Source organism: Cryptomeria japonica, chromosome 5 (genome assembly GCF_030272615.1).
Source record: "Cryptomeria japonica chromosome 5, Sugi_1.0, whole genome shotgun sequence".
Classification (NCBI taxonomy): domain Eukaryota; kingdom Viridiplantae; phylum Streptophyta; class Pinopsida; order Cupressales; family Cupressaceae; genus Cryptomeria; species Cryptomeria japonica.
Genome location: NC_081409.1, coordinates 255196044 through 255210277, shown reverse-complemented (window position 1 = coordinate 255210277; position 14234 = coordinate 255196044).

The window sequence follows — 14234 nt, the reverse complement described above, 5'->3', positions numbered from 1 at the left end:
ATGGGGCAGGAGATGGCATCCTCTTCATAACCCCTCAAGGGGATTCTATACCAAAATCATATCGATTATCATTTTCCTACACTAATAACATAGTGGAATATGAGGCATTAACAACTGGATTATGGATTGCAGTTCAGTGGAAGATCTAGGAACTTCATGTTTTTGGGGACTCTCAGCTTGTAATTCGTCAAGACACTAATGACTACCAAACAAAGGATGAGAAATTAATGCCCTACAAAAGAATGGTGGATGACCTAAAACAACATTTCATGAAGATAGACTTTGAGCAAATACCAAGAGAGCAGAATAGAGTCATGGATGCCATGGCTACAATTGCTTCACTAATTGATCTACCACCGAATGAGACCTGCTATGAGTTCTTGGTGGATAACCTTTTGGTTCCTTCATATGAAATCACTCCTACTGAGATGATATGTGTTGTTGGTCCTGAGTCCCAGTTATACGGTTCCATTTTCACATACCTTCATGATAATATCCTACCTCCTGACCTATCCAATAACCAACATCACACTTTCATTCGCCAATCTTCTTGATATATCATTTTAGCCGATATCCTATACCGTCGAGGTCTAGATGGAACTTTTCTTAGATGTTTAGAAAGCGACGAAGCTCAGATTGCATTACATGAAGTACATGAAGGGATATGTGGTCCACATTCAGCTCATCAGGACTGGATATTACTGGCCCAATATGGAAAAAGATTCATATCAGTTTGTCAAGAAATGTAAGAAATGTCAACTTCATGGAGACCTCATCCATGCGCCAACACAAGAACTTCAACCAATTGTGACTCCTTGGCCCTTTTGTCAGTGGGGACTCGATCTCATAGGCAAGATTCACCCTCCATCTTTCAACGATCATAAATTCATCATCACTGCCACAGAGTATTTCACAAAATGGATTGAAGCCATGCCTCTCACACAAGTCACTAGAAAACAAATTGCTACATTCATTCTCAACTATATCATTTGTCGATACGGTATTCCTGTTTCGATCATCACTGATAACGGGCGTCCCTTAAAAAATCAGGATGTTCGTGAACTCTGTGAGTGCTTCCATATTACCCATCGTTTTTCCACACCTTATTATCCCCAAGGTAACGGTCAAGCTGAGGCGTCTAATAAAACAATCCTTAAAATCTTGAAAAAGATAGTCGACGAGGCTGGCCGTAATTGACATATCTAACTTAATCCCGCACTTTGGGCTTACCGCACAAGTGTCCACACACCTATAGGAGCTACACCTATTTACTTGTCTATGACACTGAAGCTATCTTGCCTATTGAGGTCGAGTTACGTCTCTTTGCAAAACATTATCAGTGATGAAGACTACAGTGTCTCTCGCTTGCACGAACTTGAACTATTGGATGAACGAAGACAAATTGCTTTTAATCATCTCAAGGCTTATCAACAACGAATGAGTCGCAGCTACAATCATAAAGTCAAGCCTCACACATTTGAGGTAGGTGACTTGGTCCTCAGAGAAAATAAAAATCAACAAGACAGAGAGAAGAAGGGCAAGTTCGAACCAAACTAGCTTGGTCCTTACATCATCACAACAACATATGGATCTGGTGCATATCAACTTTCAACCACAGAGGGTGAACCCTTGGAGGATCCTATCAACAGCATGCACCTTCGCAGGTTTTACACATAGCTCTTCAGCATATCCTAATTCAAAAATACAAAAAAATCAAAAAATTCAAAAATACAAAAAAAAATAAATTAAAAAATAAAATAAAATTGGAAAACAGAAAAACATTTCGTCCAACGGTGAAAACCACTTTAGTGGCGCCCTGGGCAAGTACCATGGTGAAAACTGGGTCACCGGCGCCATGCGTAGAGACATTGCTCCTCCCTCCTTCAGGATTCCATTTCATCCTTTCACTTTGCACACACTCACGACCTATTCATTCATAATAAACTTACCCATTTCCATCATGGCTTGTTGTTGATCTACCTAAGATTGGTTAGCCATTCATAATAAACCTCCCTTTTCACCCCTTTCCATCCATAATAAATCAGCTCCTATCTGTGGCTAAGGCAAATCCTACGTCTAGTGATGGGTGTGGAACTCAGAGCATCACATATTATGAGGAGTTCAGTTTCTTCCAGTTTTCTTCAATCTATCTGCACACAATCCGCAATAAAGCAACATTTGCATCGCCAATTCACAATAAAGTTCCATCTTCTTCGCAATAAAGTTCAGTTTCATGGATTCAGTCAGTTTCAGATGAGACACAATATCGATGGGCTTCAACAAATCAAATCTTTTAACAGACTCAGACAACATATGGTTCAATGCTATCTATCCTTTTGTGAAAGTAAACATTGTGACCACAATCAAATAAGACTTATACAAGTTACAAGAGACACTAAACTTGAGGACTACAGTGGATGTTGGTGTCGAGTCTTGGTTTTCTTTTGATTTTATCTTTTTGGTGACATGTCTTTTAGCTTTTCCAGGATGTCTATGGCTAGAGCTTTTTATCTCTAGGATGTCTTTGACTAGAAAGGCGAGGATGGGGTATCGTCACCTATTTTTCTTTTGCTGTCTGTGGATTGCCTCTTAGTAATGCTATGACTTGTCCAAGGATATGAGGACACTGAGAGTCTAGTATAAACTGGGGCATTCCTTGTTTGTCACTATCTTATCTCCATGCAAACAAGTACAATGACTTTCTGGGTCGAACATATGCCTCGATTGTCATAACCTACTTGCCATAATAAAGCTCAATGATGATAACACACAAGAAGCTCTTTTCACTTTCATATCTTCTATCTCCCATCCCCCTTTCTTGATTGACTTCCATTGTCCTTCTTGAGTCCGTGTAGCCTGCTATCACATGACTGAGTATAATGACACGCCAAAAATATTTGGATTTCATGTAGTTTGCACCTGCATTACCACATATTAGCATTTCATACATACATATAGATATCACAATTGCATCACATCCTGCACACAACACATGTTAGCACATTTTACATTTTCATCATGTAAATAGTCATTTGCATTATCATATTCATATTAGCATTTCATACATTCATATTAGCATTTCATACATAACATATTAAAAACATAAAAGAACAAAAATATTGCATTTCATCATGTACATATTTGCATCTATATCATAAGCATCATAGAAACATAAGCATCACATAGGTACACATGCATATAGCTGTCGCAAAGATGAATCATCTCATATATATATAATCAAAAGTGTCATGATACAATGATGTCAAAATCATATGGCTACAATCACCCAAAGGTGTCTACATCATCATACAAAATAGTACAAAACTGATACATAGGGAGCCCTCTATGGCTATGATGAACTCCCTCCCTCAGAGCCGCTTGGCCTCGATGGAGTCTGAGCCCTAGAAGGACCCACCCCAGGATCATCTCTCCTGCCCCCTCTATCTGGTGGTGGTGGAGGACCCATAACTCCACCGCTAGACGCCTGCCTCCTCTGACTCCCTCCTGTAGCTGTTGCTGTCTACGATGGTCTACAGAAGCTCCTCACCTGCTGCTCTGGTGGCACTGCCCCGTAGTATAGGTCTCACCAATAACCTATCTCCTCCCATGCCCACAAAACATAGGCATATCCAGCCCCTGTGTCCTCTGTCGCCTGCCTCCCAGCCCTTAGTGCTGTCTTAGCCTTAGTGTAACGCTAGATAGCTTGATCCCGCTCCCGCTCAGTATCCCTCAGATGTCTCCTGAGCCTAGCTGTCTCCCTCTCCAGATCTTGGATCTCATCTGCCTATCCCTGGCAGATCTCCCTCAGCTCAAATAGCTCATCCTCCTCCTCCTCGGCCCCCTGTGACTGTGCCTGTGGCTCCCCCTGTACTGGTGGTTGTGCCTGTGCCTGTGCCTGTACCTGTACCTATACCTACCTTTATCCCTGTCCCTGCACCTATCTAGGACCCTATGCTGCTGGCACCTGTAGTGGCAATCCACCTCAGCCCCTCACCACTCGAGCCTGTCTCTCTTCTCCACCCTCTCTCCGTGGAGCCACTCTCCTATCTCCTACTGCACCTCGCCTCCTCCGTCGGCCTCTACCCCCACCATCTCCATCATCATCCTCATCCCCGCCACCATCTCGATCATAGGGTATCAGCTCCCCGTCGATCGGTATCCTCAATATCCTGTAAACATTCTCCAAGGTGACTGTCATCTCACCCATCAGCAAATGAAAAGTGCATGTCTCAGAATGCCATCTCTCGGCTAAAGAAGTCAGCAAACCCATGTTTGCCCGAAACTCAGGCACATATAGAATGTATCACAGACCCATAACCTCAATGGCAACCTTATCCTCGAAGGTCAGCTCTGGTCGTAACCTCTACGTCGACAGGAATCTCTCTCGTGACTCTAGCATAGGTAAGTACTCCTACAGTCAAGCAAATCAATCATGTCAGTCAAAGTGACACTCACTGTTCATCACAAAGTATTGCTTCTATCCTAGTGACACTCACTGTTCATCACAAAGTGTTGCTATTTATCCTAGTGACACTCACTGTTCATCACAAAGTGTTGCTATTTATCCTAGTAGTACTCACTGTTCATCACAAAGTACTACGTGTTCTTGCACTCCCTATTCATCACAAAGTGCTGCTCATATTTGCACTCCCTGTTCATCACAAAGTGCTGCTCCTATTGGTACTTCCTATTCATCACAAAGTACTATGTCTTGGTACTCCCTGTTCATCACAAAGTGCCTCGATCTATCCTATCTTAGGGCCTCTTCTTGAGTGTATCCTCTCGAGTAGTTTCCTAATTGGCAACATATGTTCTATCACAGAATTGTCAATCCTAGCCCTATCTGCTATCCTAGTCTTCCCTAGAGGACCTGCTTGAGTGTATCCTCTCAGCAGCTTATCCAATCGACAGTGTATGTTCATCACATAATTACCGATTTGACCTTGAAGACATAAACGTGCCTTCATGACATAAATGCGCTTACAGACTGCACAAATGCGCCTTCTCTGCACAGACGCACTTGTCCTGCACAAACGTGCCCACATTTCACAAACGCGCCTGCACAACGCAAACACACTCACATCTGGCACAAACGCTTTTCCCAGCATAAACGCGGCTGGCACAAACGCAGACGTGCCTAGCCAACCTAGACGCGCCTGGCACCAATGCAGACGCGCCTACACGTTTTTGATATTTTTTGACATTATCCTAAAGCACATTTATTGCACTACCTAGCATGCATTAATGACAACAATTAATGTGACAAAGTACAAGGAGGTTTTGTGGTACTTACCGGCTCTCCTGCATCTGCTGGCCTCTGAAATCGGCGAACGCGATCGAATCTATGCACCAATGCCATCGCTGCTGACTGCTGTTGCTCTATTCTCTCTCTGCACTCTGATCTCTTGGATGTGTGGATGACAATGAGGATGTTTTCCCCTCGTGGTCTATTTTATAGACTACCCTAGCCCTAGCCCTAGCCCTGGTCTCCCGGTCAGTCTTCTTTATCCCGTGACTCTGTCACTCTATCCTATCCGGTCAGTCCATTCTAGCCTTTCTTTCTTATCGAGAGATTGTCTGCGATCTTTTCAGACATTTTCATCCAATCTCTCGAGGGGGCATATCATTCCCATCTTGGGGCAACTTTGTATCAATTCATCTTATCTTCTTTGAAACAATGCAACAAGCCGCATTGTCTCAAAGAGGGGCAAAATGTAGACACCTAAAATTGTCATGTCTAATTAAATAAATATTTTATTTATTTAATTACTTTATCCTAATTCTTCTATTAATTAAATAAATATTTATTTATTTAATTAATTCATTTATCCTCTTCTAGCCTTATTTCTCATTTAAATAAATACATTTATTTATTTAAATTCCCCTTTTCCTAAATTAAATAAATACTTTTATTTATTTAATTGATCCCACTTCCTCTATAAATTAAATAAATCTTCATTTATTTAATTAATTCATTAACCTTTTCTACCTATGACACATGTCATTCATCTCTTAATTCATACACTACCTACCCTCTTATTATTTTCTTATTTTCTTTACCTACCCTTTAATCATAGCCGACCATTTATCTTTTACACCTCTCAATCTTATCCCTCCATTTCATATAGTGTCTTCTATATAAGAGGATACTTCCTTCATTATCAACCCCCACTTACGACTCGACTACACTACATTTTTGCACTTTCATATGCGATCCTACTTGCAACCACACTTCTGTTCTTTGTTGAGCTCTTGTGCACGTATAAAATCTGAGAGCAAATATATCAAACAAGATCAATGGAGATAGGAAGAATGAAGATCCAAACCCTATTGGACATGTGATGGTATAATCTTTGTGATTTCATTTGATTTGCATTGCCTTAGGTAATCTTCATATGTTATGGTGGATCTTTGTTGTTGTTAGGCTAGGGTTTTGTGGATGAATTCATTTTGTCTTTCATCATTGTTGTTATCACCGTATACAGTCCCCACCCTCCCCTATTTACTATTAAAACAAACAATTCACTTATTTTATTTTTGTAGTTAGTTTTTTGTTAATTTATTCCTTTTAAATTGCAATTTGGAATTTTAGTAATTACTTTGGGTTAAATTTTAAGTAATTGCTAATAATTGCTTTAGTTAAAATTTAAGTTAATAAAATTAGGATTATTGTGTAAAAGATTTGAAATTTAAAATTTTTGTCTCAATCCCTTTGAGGATTTATTGGATTACTTGATTGATGATTTTAGGCTCGCTTAAAAACAAATAAGTCTTATTATTATGATTCGATCCAAAATTTCCAAAAGTATAAACTAATTGCTCATTTGGAACTAGTAACTCTATAATTAAATATTCTTACGATAGAAGTAAACAATGCTTAATTTTGTATGTAAATGACACTATTTTTGCATCATGCGTATTGCTTATATATTAAATTGCATTCATTGATGAGCAAGTTACATTTCCATTATCTTCATGCAAGTTACATGTTTTTTTCATAATTGTCATTATCATACCATTATATATTAATTAGTTTAGTTGTAGAAGAATGGTATTTCTTTTTATCAAATGGTACTTGGTTGCCATCGAAGTAGTTAAACTTCGCAATGTCTAATTATGTACATTCATTTCGTGATTAATTTCAAGCATGATGATTTCATAGCTTCTTAGTTAGAAAACTAAACAAAGGAAGTTGGAAAACCAAAACCTAGCAGCGTTCGGTATATACAGTGCCTCTGGGTCACGGTGCCTCTGGGTCACGCTTACGGGTAATGCCATCGTGTTGAACTACTGCACTTAACACCTAATAAAGATGCATCAACGACGTCTATGGCATCATCCCTATAAATCGTCGGGGAGTAATAAGGGACACTTGGAAGTTCAAATCCAAGGGGCGGGTAATCCCTCTTGGATCGATAATTTAACAAGATAATCCTTAAATGATTTTACATCCGTTGAGTTAAACCATAGTAAACCCCCTTTAGGGTTGATTAAGTAAAATGCTTTTATGAAATTGATTTAATCTTGAAGAGATATTGGTGATTGACAATTTGGTCAACAGTGATGCTTATGATAGGTGTTAGGATGTAGTTGTTTTAGGCCACAAACAATAGGCCATCTTGAGCCCTTATTTAAGCGCTACCACCGTGGGTAGCAACCGCAGAGAAACTGTCTGGGACATTGACCCTAGAAAGGGTTGCGTACCCACTAATCAGTTTACATCAAACCATAGAATAGAAAATAGAACTACATACTTTACGCCTTGATCCCGTGCCGAAACGGGTATGTAGGCAGTCTTGGGACGGAGTTGTCCCTAGTACTCAGGCATTCGTGGGTGGGGTCTAGGCTTGGTAAGAAGGAGGATTGAGTAAGAATCCTGTTTGAAAGATAATTAAAATGGAAAAAGTAATTCAATGCATACTCGGAAGGAATCCCGTATGGATTCGCTTGACTTCCCGAGGCTTTAAGCCAAATTCTGAGGCAGAATTCAAGCTTGTATTATGTTATTTAATTACTCCTAAGGACGACGACCTCGGTGCACTTCTGTTAGAAGAGTGTAGTACTTAGTGAGTGGCTCAGGACCCGAATGGTCCCGATGAGTCTAAGTCTCTGGCCAGAGCACCTCCTATCCCGATTGGATAGATGCCTACCCCATATGGGTAGATGCCTATCTCGTATTGGATAGATGAAATCTTATGTCCCGTATGGACAGATGCCTATCTCGTATTGGATAGATGAAATCTTATGTCCCGTATGGACAGATGCCTAACTCGTATGGTTAGATGCTCATCCCGGATGGATGAATGCCTAATCCAAATGGATGGATGCCCAGAGTATGCGATTGAATCAAACACAAATGGTTAAATTAAACAAAAAAAAAAGAATGGTCAAATTTGTTGGGTTAAGCATGGTGGGTTATTACAATCAGAAAAAAACCCAACGGGACAGATGCCTAACTCGTATGGTTAGATGCTCATCCCGGATGGATGAATGCCTAATCCAAATGGATGGATGCCCAAAGTATGCGATTGAATCAAACACAAATGGTTAAATTAAACAAAAAAAAAAGAATGGTCAAATTTGTTGGGTTAAACATGGTGGGTTATTACAATCAGAAAAAAACCCAAGAGACCTCTTGACAAGAAAAGAACAAGAGGAGCACATAAAGTCTTCAAGAGGAACACTAGTTAATTAAACAATGCACACTTATTTAATTTAAAAGCATTTGATATGACTAAATTCAATTAATTAGATTAATCAAATTTAGGTGTCTACACAAATAAAAATAAAAAATCAAATAATGTGAAAATAAAGTATATAAAATAAAAAACAAAATATATAAATGAATATTAGAAAGAATAAGTGGAGTAAAAAATATCAAAAGGATATGTCATGGTGTGAAGGAAGGAAGAAGAATGAAATTAATGTTAAATATCTTGTTTCCATGCCATAGGGAAGTTCATAGTAAGGAAAAGAGGGGCATAAGGAGAAAATAAGGGCACACCATGAATGTAGCACGACATCCCTATTCGTTGAAGGCCTATTTTATCAAGAAGGAGAAAAAAGGGCTCCAAATAGTGAATAAAACCCTTATGCCTCCCTTTTAGATACATAAATAGACAACTAGGAGAAAATACACAAGAAATAGAGTTGTGATAGAGGTGCGAGTTGTTAAAGGGTGCTAGAAGGCATTTGAAAGAGGGGAGAGGTAGTTGGAGGCTCATGAAATTAGTCTTGTTGAGTGGCCCTATGTACGACATAAGTGAATGTTTGAAGTTGCTACTTATTTCTATCATTAATCTCAAACATTAAGATGATGTTGTTTTAAAACAAGTGTGACATTATTAAATTTTGAATGCTATTGGGAAGTAAAATAAAGAATAGATTCAAGTAATTTATGTTTAACTTTAAGGTTGGTATAGGATTCTAACTCTTGGTCAGTAGAAAAGGTTGTAATAGGATTCTAACTCTTGGTTATTCTCCACTGAATAATCAAAAAATATGATCTTTATTTTTTGGTTAATTGGTATAAACTTAACTATAAAGTTAATTGATTTTTATAAACATAATTGATTTGCTAGTAATAATTGTTTTCAAGATATTGTAATTGTATAAATTTAACTCATTTTTACAAACTTAACTAATCTGCTGCTTTTGAATATGATTATTGTAACATGTTTACATAAAAATTCATCCAGACCTTATCTTTATCCTCTCCTATAATCCAATTTAGCTTTATCTTTCTCCTTTTCCATCATCCAATTTAGACACTATCTCTCTCATCTTCCATCATCCAATTTATTCCATTATCTAAAATGATGTATCCTTATCTCTCCCCTCTTCCACTACCCATTTTCTTCTATTATCTAGAATGATGTCTCTTTCATTGAGAACCTATCTCTCCTTTTCCATTATTCACTTTGTTCCATTATCTAGAATGGTCTCTTTCATCATCCAATTTCTTCCATTATCTAAAATGGGGTCTCTTTCATTTAGAATTTCTCTATCCTTTTCCATTATCCAATTTCTTCCATTATCTAAAATGATCTCTCTTTCGCATAGAACTTATCTCTCTCATTTTCCTTTATCCAATTTCTTTCATTTTCCTAAAATTATGATGTCTCTATTTTTTCTAAATTTTTTTTTGGTTTTATTAAACTTCAATTTTCTAAAATTAAAAATTAAATTGATGATGATGTCCCTTTCATTTAGATTACTTTTGTTTTTATTAAACTCTAATACCCATTTTCTAAAACTATAAACTAAATTAATGATGCTGCCTTTTTTATTTAAATTATGGTAAAATCTTCATTTTCTAAAATTAGAATTTAAATGAATGGTACTCATTTTCTAAAATTACAAATTAAATTAATGATGATATATCTTTCATTTAAATTATGACGTTCTTTCATTTAAATTATAACATCTCTTTCATTTAGATTGTTTTTTGTTTTTATTAAATTATAATATTTTTATTGAATTATGATGTTCCTTTTATGTAGATTATTTGTGTTTTCATTAAATTATGATGTTTCTTTGATTTAGATTATTTTTGTTTCTTTTGTATTGAATTATGATGTTCCTTTCATGTAGATTATTTGCGTTTTCATTAAATTATGATGTTTCTTTGATTTAGATTATTTTTGTTTCTTTTGTTTTTATCAAATTATGATGTCCCCTTTGTTTAGATTATTTTTATTTTTTGTTTTTATTAAATTATAATGTCCCTTTCATTTAGATTTTTTTTTTTAAAATAAATTATGACGTCCCTTTCATTTAGATATTTTTAGTTTATTTTTGTTTTTATTAAATTATGACGTCCCTTTCATTTAGATTATTTTGTTTTTATTAAATTATGATGTCACTTCATTTAGATTATTGTTTTTATTTATTTAATTATTTTTTTAAATTATGATATTTCATTTAATGTCTTTTTTTAATTAGTAATAACAGTATATTTTATTAATATTTAATAAAAAGTACATAATCAATAAATATAAGCAACATTAATAGTCTTTCCTACTAACCATAACATATATTTGTAGCATAATTCATTTACACATGAACACTTCGCCACCCACCTAGCATAACTCTAACTCTATATACGGATTCTTCCAACAAAGTCCTAGGGCTTCAAAAATCTATGCAAAAGCTACATTCTAAATATATAAAAAGCCCAACACCCCATCTACTTTATAAAAAAAAGTAGAGACACCAAGTAGTAGTAAATATAAAAAACATACAATTCTAGCAACCAAAAAATAACCAAGAAACATGTCCTCATTCTTTCGTCACCCTTTTCAGAGATCCGTTCACCCAATAGTCACTCAGCTCCAACCTCGACCGTTTTTTTGCCCTTGGGTTACAAAATAGAGGCCTTGAACTGTTCCCTTTCTTTCTCATGAAGAAAATCCTTCAGTGCTTCCCAACTTATATTAGCCTCCATTTTTTGCTCCTCCCCGTTTGACTTTGTACTCCAGCAAATGAAGGGTTGTAGAGGGGGGCATAATTTCCCAACTTGAATCCAATTGTCATCATTTATTACAAACCCCACCCCTGGTCCCACCATCAGCAACATAGACTGTATCCTAAACAACCATTCTTCCTTTACACTCTATCTCTTCCTTCTCTCCAAGCTCCAAACCCCATGCCCTACAATATCTCTATTCCTCATTGATGAATTCTTCACCCAACAGTATGTCAATGATTTGCATGAAGATGGTCTCATCAAAATTAAATAAACTAAGGCTAATTGTTGTTTAGTTGTAATGGGAGAAAAATTCGTTGGCATTCATAGCCTTGCCACCCGTCTGCAAATACTCTTCTTCGACTCCACCTCAATATACTGAGTGTCAAAAATCCACCTCTCCTATTTGATTTAAAAGCCAACTACCTGCCATAATAAATGCCTCGTCCAAATCATCATACCCATCCACCTTTGGTAGTGTACGGTCCACCTCACGGGCCTAGGCACACATTCTGGAAGATCCTTTGAGATCTCACAAGCCTGCCCATCATTAGTTGACACGACGAACTTTGACAACATGTTAGCTTCCATGTTGCCCTCTTGTCTCATATGTGAGGCTTTAAAATCTAGATAAGAGATTGTACTTTTTTAATAATCTTGACATATTTGTTATAATTCCACGATGGAGCTTTATCTTTAATGATAGAATCTAATTTTTTTTTTGCCATTTTGATTGCGAAAAATGCAACATGATCCTCTACTTCATTATTTGTTCCATACAATAAATTTTTTTTGTCTCGAATGCCACCATATCAACATTCAAATCTCTTGCCACAAAAACCATATCAACATTCAAATATCTTGCCACAAAAACAACTCCAAATGGTCTCAGGTTCCCTTTTGAGAAACCATCAACATTAACTTTAATCCATTCTTTATCAACATTCAAATCTCTTGCCACAAAAACAACTCCAAATAATCTCAGATTTTCTTTTGAGAAACCATCAACATTAACTTTAATCCATTCTTTAACTTTAATCCATTCTTCATTAAGCTTGTTCCACATCGCCAAGACGATCAACCCAAGAAGGCCCATGAACAAACATTTCATTTTTGTTCATTTAATAATATTTCATTTAAATTGCCACAAAATTATGATCTCTATTTCATTTAATAGAATTACTTTCTAAAATTAAAGCAAAACCTCCACAAACCACATGGCCTAATAAATCAAAAGTGGCCCAATAAATCAAATAATATTATATGATCTCTAAATTTTGAATTACCACTAAATTTTTATTTTTTTTATAATATTATATGATCTCTAAATTTATCAAAAGTGGTCCAATAAATCAAATAATATTATATGATCTCTAAATTTTGAATTACCATTAAATTTTTTTTACGCTGAGAGCCATTTACAATGACATATAAATATCCGTAAACAAAAAAACAAAAAATTAATTTTGAATAAATTTGATGTGTTTAATACTTTGAATAAAATAGAATCATTGTCACTTGTCTCTATATAAAACTGTTACATATTTAATGAGAGTGAAAAAGTGCAACATTATTATTCGACTTTATGTTTATTAGAGACAAGGGAAATAAATTCTGATTATTAACTGAGTTTAAAATTAGTATTAGAGATTTAAATCTAATCTCCTAGTTATTATGTAACTCTAAATTCAGTTCTTACCTCATTTAATTTCAAAATTAGCGCATAATATGTTTGGATTTTAGAGGATCAACACGTAGAAAATCCATTCTCTAATGCAAGTTTTTAATTTCATATTGGTTACGCCATAATCGAGTTAATATTTATTAATAACATGAACTAATTAGTAGCGGTGGACTAATACGCATTTTTAAATATAGTTAAATTATCAAAACCATAAACTCGACCGACAATTGTGGATAGAGATGATATGGGTAAACAAATGCATCTTCCGGGTGATGTCCTTGCAGTTTAAATGTCTGTAATTAAATTGGTTAGTTTATAGTAAGACTTGATATGCTAGTTTTGGTCATAAGTCGGTCAAAACCCTAGTTAGGGTACCGTCAAAACAATAGAATTTAGGTTTGGTTGTCTTCTTTTGTTATGATTTAATTTTACCCGTTTTTAAAAGGGATCACTATGTAATAAACTAACGAGGTAGAGGTGGAATGGTGTATGTGTTCGCCTAGAAGGCAAGATTGTAAAGACATGTAATTATGTAACCTTAACTATATATAATACCAAAGGGGTCTTGCAGTTGAGCAGACCCGGAGATGTAGCCCATCCGGGGTGAACTCCGAGATCATATCTGTGTTATGCGATGTTTATAGCGTGCCTTGTTTTATGTTTTGAATTATCATGAAAGGATGTAATCTTGCATGAGTGTATGGTGGAAGTTTAATGAATTCGAATTTAAATGCGTAACATTATTCATATGGCTAACTGTAGTTATTTAAGTTCATAAAACGTTGTGAATTATGAATATGGCATGGTATTTAAATATTGCAAAAATTAAAGTGTGGAAATGGTAATTGGGTAATGTTAATTTGAATTGTAATAGTGGAAGAAATCTAGATAGAAATACTTCATTGGATTAATTGTTAAAAAGAATGTTAATGGAATGAATGTAAAAAGGGAATAACAAAGTTAAAAAAATTTGTCACAATTCTTAGATCGAAATTTAAAAGAAGAACATCATAGAAATATCTATCCTTTTACCTTAGTAAATGAATCACACCATGTCAGTTATGTTTCATTATATAGGATAAA